We start from the raw sequence: 6,403 nt of genomic DNA on the forward strand, positions 1-6,403 counted from the left end.
GGATTCATGTCAATGTATGGCAAAACCAATACAGAATTGTAAAGTAAAATAAAAAATAAATAAATTAAAACAAACAAACAAACAAACAAAAAAAACCCAAGATCATGGCATCCAGTCTCATCACTTCATGGCAAATAGACAGGGAAACAGTGGAAATGGTGACAGACTTTATTTTCTTGGGCTCCAAAATCACTGCAGATGGTGACTGCAGCCATGAAATTAAAAGATGCTTGCTTCTTGGAAGAAAAGCTATGATAAACATAGACAGAATATTAAAAAGCAGAGACAGTACTTTGCCAACAAAGGTTTGTATAGTCAAAGATATGGTCTTTCAAGTAGTCACGAATGGATGTGAGTGTTAGATCATAAAGAAGACTGAGTACCAAAGAATTGATGCCTTTGAGCTGTGGTGTTGGAGAAGATCCATGAGGGTCCCTTGGACAGCAAAGAGATCACCAATTAATCCTAAAGGAATTCAGCCCTGAATATTCATTAGAAGGACTGATGCTGAAGCTGAAGCTCCAGTAGTTTTGTCATCTGATGTGACGAGCTGACTCATTAAAAAAAACCCTGCTGGGAAATACTGAAGGCAGGAGGAGAAGGGGACAACAGAGGATGAGATGGTTGAATGGCATCATTGGCTTGATGGACATGAGTTTGAGCAAGCTCTGGGAGATGGTAAAGGGCAGGGAAGCCTGGGGTGCTGTAGTCCATGGGATCACAAAGATTTCAGATATGACTGAGTGACTGAACAACAACAAAAACATATCCTCTTTGGTGAGGTATCTGTTTAGGTCTTTGGCCTATTTTTTAATCAGGTTGTTTGTTTCCTTATCATCAAATGTTAAGAATTATTTTATATTTTGGATAACAGTTCTTTATCAGATATGTCTTTTGCAAATATTTTCTCCCAGCCTATGGCTTATTGTCTCAGTCTCCTGACATTGTATCTGGCAAAGCAGGGATTTTAATTTTATTTAAGTCCATCTTTTCAATTATTTCTTCTATGGATCATGCTTTGGTGTTCAATCTGAAAAGTCATTGCCATACCCAAGGTCATCAAGGTTTTCTCCTATGTTATATTCTAGGAATTTTATAGCTTTGCATTTTACTTTAAGGTCTGTCATTTATTTTGAGTTAATGATTGGAAATGATGTAAAGTCTGTTTCTAGACTTTATTTTTTCTAGCATTATTTGTTGAAAAGACATTCTTTGCTCCATTGTATGGCCTTTGCTCCTTTGTGAAAGATTAGTTGGCTGTATTTATGTAAGTCTATGTCTTTTCTCTCTATTCTGTTCCATTGACTTATCTATACCATCAATACCACATTGTGTTGATTGTTAAAGCTTTATTATAAGTTTTGAAGCTGAGTCGCGTTAGTCCTCCAACTTTGCTTTTCTCCTACAATATTGTGTTGGTTATTTTAGGTCTTTGACTTACTATGTAAACTTTAGAGTCAGTTTATTGTTACCTGTGACATAATTAACTGTAATTTTGTTTAAGATTGCATTGAATTTTAGATCAAGCTAAGAAGAACCGACATCTTGAAAATATTGTTTCCTACATGTGACATGGAATATCTTTCCAGTTATTTAGTTCATTTTTGATTTTAAGTATCAGTGTTTTTTAGCTTTCTTCACATAGGTCTTGTATCTGTTTTGTTATATTTTTACCTAAGTATTTCACTTTTTGGATGAATGATATATTTTTAAAAATTTAAATCTGTTCATTGCTGGTCATAGTAAAGTGATTGACTTGTAGATTAAACCTATATCTTGGAAAATTGATATTGTTGCTGTGCAATCTCTAAGTCATGTCTGACTTTTTGCAACCCCATGGACTCCAGCATGCCAGGCTTCCCTGTCCTTCACTATCTCCCTAAGTTTGCTCAAATTTACATCCATTGAATTTGAGCTGTAACTGCTTATTAATTTCAGAAACTTTTGTCAATCCTTGTGGATTTTTATATAGATGTCTGTGTCATCTTTGAATAAATATAGTTTTATTTCTTTTTAAAATCTGTACCCTCTATTTCCTTTTCTTATATTACATTGGCTAGAACTTTCAGTATGATGTTGAAAAGGATTGATGAGAAAGAATATCCAATTTCTGAATTATTTGGTTTCTCTTTAAAGAACTCCTTTAACATTTGTTGTAAGCTAGGTGTAGATGGAACAACAGACTGGTTCCAAATAGGAAAAGGAGTACATCAAGGCTGTATATTGTCACCCGGCTTATTTAACTTATATGCAGAGTACATCATGAGATACCCTGGGCTGGAAGAAGCACAAGCTGGAATCAAGATTGCCGGGAGAAATATCAATAATCTGAGATATGCAGATGACACCATCCTTATGGCAGAAAGTAAAGAAGAGCTAAAGAGTCTCTTGACGAAAGTGAAAGAAGAGAGTGAAAAAGTTGGCTTAAAGCTCAACATTCAGAAAACAAAGATCATGGCATCTGGTCCCATCACTTCATGGGAAATAGATGGGGAAACAGTGGAAACAGTGGCTGACTTTATTTTTCTGAGCTCCAAAATCACTGTAGACGGTGATTGCAGCCATGAAATTGAAAGACACTTACTCATTGGAAGGAAAATTATGACCAACCTAGACAGCATATTAAAAAGCAGAGACGTTACTTTGTCAACAAAGGTCTGTCTAGACAAGGCTATGGTTTTTCCAGTGGTCATGTATGGATGTGAGACTTGGACTATAAAGAAAGCTGAGCACTGAAGAATTGATGCTTTTGAACTGTGGTGTTGGAGAAGACTCTTGAGAGTCCCTTGGACTGCAAGGAGATCCAACCAGTCCATCTTAAAGGATATCAGTCCTGGGTGTTCATTGGAAGGGCTGATGTTGAAGCTGAAACTCCAATACTTTGGCCACCTGATGCGAAGAGCTGACTCGTTTGAAAAGACTCTGATGCTGGGAAAGATTGATGGCAGGAGGAGAAGGGGACGACAGAGGATGAGATGGTTGGATGGCATCACCGACTCAATGGATGTGCGTCTGAGTGAACTCCGGGAGTTGGTGATGGACAGGGAGGCCTGGCGTGCTGCAGTTCATGGGGTCAGAGAGTCGGACACTACTGAGTGACTGAACTGAACTGAACTGAGGTGTACTGGCAACCTGTTTTATTAATTTTTGTTTGTCTGATAAAGTCTTTATTTCTTCTTCATTTCTGAAAAATAATTTCACAGAGTAAAGCATTCTAGGTTGGTGATTTTTTCCCTCAATATTTAAATGTTTCACTCCACTTTCTAGTTGTTTGCATGATATCTGATGATAAGTCAGAAGTAATTCTTATCTTTTACCTCCTATAGGTAATTATTTTCCCCCCTCTGGATTCTTTAGAACTTTTTCTTTAAGTTTGTTTTCTGCAATTTGAAAATTATATGTCTAAGGGTAGCTTTTTACATCTATTCTGTTTGGAGTTCTCTAGGCTTCCTGGATTTTTGTTTCATGTTTGCCATTAATTTAGTAATTTTGTGGGACTCCCCCAGTGACTAACTCTCAGTCATTATTGTTTCATATATTTTCTTTTCTTCCCCTTTTCCTATCTTATTCTTCTAGTATTCTCATTACACACGTGTTACACCTCCTGCAGTCCTTAGATACTCTGTTCTGTTTTTTTCAGCCTTAGTTTTGTTTGCCTTTCTGGTTTTGAAATTTTCATTTACATATCCTCAAGCTCAGAGATTCTTTCCTCTCCCTGTCCAGTCTACTATTAAGCCCATCAAGGCATTCTTCATTTCTGTTACAGTGATTTTGGGCCTCTAGCATGTTTTTTCTCACTTTCTTGGGATTTTCATCTCTTCATTTACATTGACTATCTGTCTTTGCAATGCTATCTACTTTATCCATTAGACCTTTTTAGCTTATTAGGGTAGGGAGGAAGAATAGATTGGAGTTTGGAATGATATGTACCCACTGCTATGTTTAAAGTAGGTTACCAACCATAACCTGCTGTAAAGCACAGAGAACTCTGCTCAATATTCTGTAATAACCTAAATGGGAAAATAATTTGAAAAAGAATAGATACATGATATGTATGACTGAATCATTTTGCTTTACAACTGAAACTATATAACACTGTTAATCAACTATATATACTCCAACATAAAATAAAATGTATAAAAAGTGTTTTATCATAATTGTTTAAAAAATCTGGTCTGATGCTTGCTCTGTCTCTTCAAATTGTGTTTTTTTACCTTTTAATAAGTCTTGTAATTTTTTCTTTATAGCTGGACAATATACTAGATAAAAAGACTACTATAAATAGGCTTTTGGCAAGGTGATGGTGATGTGTGGGAGGAGGAAAAGCATTCTACTGTCCTGTGACTAGGTATCAGGTTTTTATTAAGCCCATGCCTCTGGATTGTAAACCTCACAAGTGTCTCCTAGCTTTTTCTTCTCCTTTAGGTGAGGCAGAATGGCTAACATGGGCTGGACTTGTGTATTTTATTCATCTTACATGGAAGGCTAGAGTGGGCTGGAGTTGTGTGTTTTCCTTCTGCCACGTGGAAGACTAGAGCTAACTAGTAGTTCAGGCCCTCATTAACTAGTTTCTCTCGAGGGCAGGTCTTGTTAAAAAGAATGGAGCCCTCTGTGGTATTTCAAGATGTTTCCTTTTCCCCTGTCTACCAGAATCATGTGTTTGTTACTTTCTCTGATAGTTATTGTGGGATCCTGGTCAAGCTCCTGGAAATAAATCTCACAATATTGTGGGGGCCCCTTGGTGCCTGGATCTTCCTGGATCTTCCTGGCATTTAAAACTTTCAGCCTTGTCCATAATGAGCCTCCAGCAATTTGTCAATTGCTCAGGTTTTCCTACCCTAACACCAGAATCCCCAGCAATATCTGCTCATAAGTCTCTATAAGTCATGACTTCCTGTATTCACTTGTCTGTCTCTCCAGTCTTGGGGACAGTAATTTGCTCTGTGTCATTCACAGATCCTGGAATCCTTGTGGATTTGTTTATCTTTCAGTCTGTTCAGCTTTTTTACTTGTTGCTATGACAATGCAGAAATCTCCATTACATTATTTTTCATTTTTCAAATATTTTTGAGTATTTCTATGTGCCACTATTTTGTGTCAGGGAAATGATGGTATAAAAAAACAATTCCCTGCCATCACAGAGCATTTTTAGTGGAGGGGAGAAGACAGTAAACAAGTTGAATAAACACATATTTTGGAAAATGTTAGAAAAGAGACCAACTGCACCATAGGTAGTAACTGGATGGGAATAGAGCAAGATTAATTTACATAAAGTGGTTAGGTAAAAACTCAGTGGGAGATGACTTGTGAGCAGAGAAGATACCACTAAAGAGTGAAGAAACTTCCCAGCAGAGGAAACAGTGAAATGGTCTAAAGGCAAGAAAAGATTTATTGTTTTCAAGAAATAAAAAGGAAATCAAAGTGTCTGGAATACAGTGAACAAGCAGAAAAGAGAAAATAATGAAGAAGCAAGATTTAGATTATACAGCATATCATAGGCCACTGAAGGAGTCTGGTTATGTTCCAAACTTAAAGAGAAGTTAAAGAAGGGGATTAACATGGGGAGAAACATTGTGTGTGTGTGTTTAAATCCACCCTAGCTCTAAACTGAGAAGGGGCTGTAAATTGCAGAAGCACTGATCACAGATAAGTGTTCTTTACTAACGCCACACCACTCCCTTTTAGGTGATAGTACTTAATACCTACTCTTAGCAGCTTTCAAGCGTATAACAGCATTGTTAACTAGAGTCGTCACTTGCAGATTAGATCTCAAGAATTTATTCTTCTTATAATTGGGAGTTTGTTCCCTCTGGCCAACATTTCTGATTTCTCCCAGGTCCTAGTCCATGGTAACCAATGTTCTACTCCCTATTTCTTATAAGCTAGGCTTTTTTAAATTTCACATATCTGTGAAATCATGCAATATTTGTCTTTTTTGTCTGGCTTAATTCATTTAGCATGATACCTTCAAAGTCCACTCATATTGCTGCAAATGGTAGGATTGTCTTCTATTTTTGGCTACATAATATTTTATTGTAGATATATCCCATTTTCTTGTTCCCATTCATTCATCAGTTGACACTTAGATTGTTCCCATGTCTTGGCCTTGGTGACCAATGCTTCTATGAACATGACAGTGAGGTTATCTTTTGGAGATCCTGGTCTTATCTCCTTTGGTTATACACCTAAATATTGCTAGATCATATAGTAGTTCAATTTAAATTTTTTGAGGAACTTCCATACTCTTTTTCTAGAGACTGTGCCAATTTACATCCTCACCAATAATGGACAAGGGGTACATTTTCTCAACATCCTTTCCAACACTTGTAATCTGTTCTTGTTCTTTTAATAATAGCCATTCTACCTTTTGTGAGATGGCATCTTGTTTCTGCTTTTACTTGAA

The 6,403-nt window shown here is 36.7% G+C and overlaps 1 long non-coding RNA gene across 1 annotated transcript; it reads left to right on the forward strand.

Annotated features, from left to right (window-relative positions):
• Window positions 1-270: 270 nt before the first annotated feature.
• On the forward strand, window positions 271-2,715 carry LOC120851524. The gene is made up of 2 exons (XR_005718344.1): window positions 271-305; window positions 2,656-2,715. It is a non-coding gene; the product is annotated as an uncharacterized LOC120851524 (long non-coding RNA).
• Window positions 2,716-6,403: the final 3,688 nt, after the last annotated feature.

The sequence above is a fragment of the Oryx dammah genome, unplaced genomic scaffold (assembly GCF_014754425.2).
Source record: "Oryx dammah isolate SB20612 unplaced genomic scaffold, SCBI_Odam_1.1 HiC_scaffold_25, whole genome shotgun sequence".
In the NCBI taxonomy this organism is placed as follows: Eukaryota; Metazoa; Chordata; class Mammalia; order Artiodactyla; family Bovidae; genus Oryx; species Oryx dammah.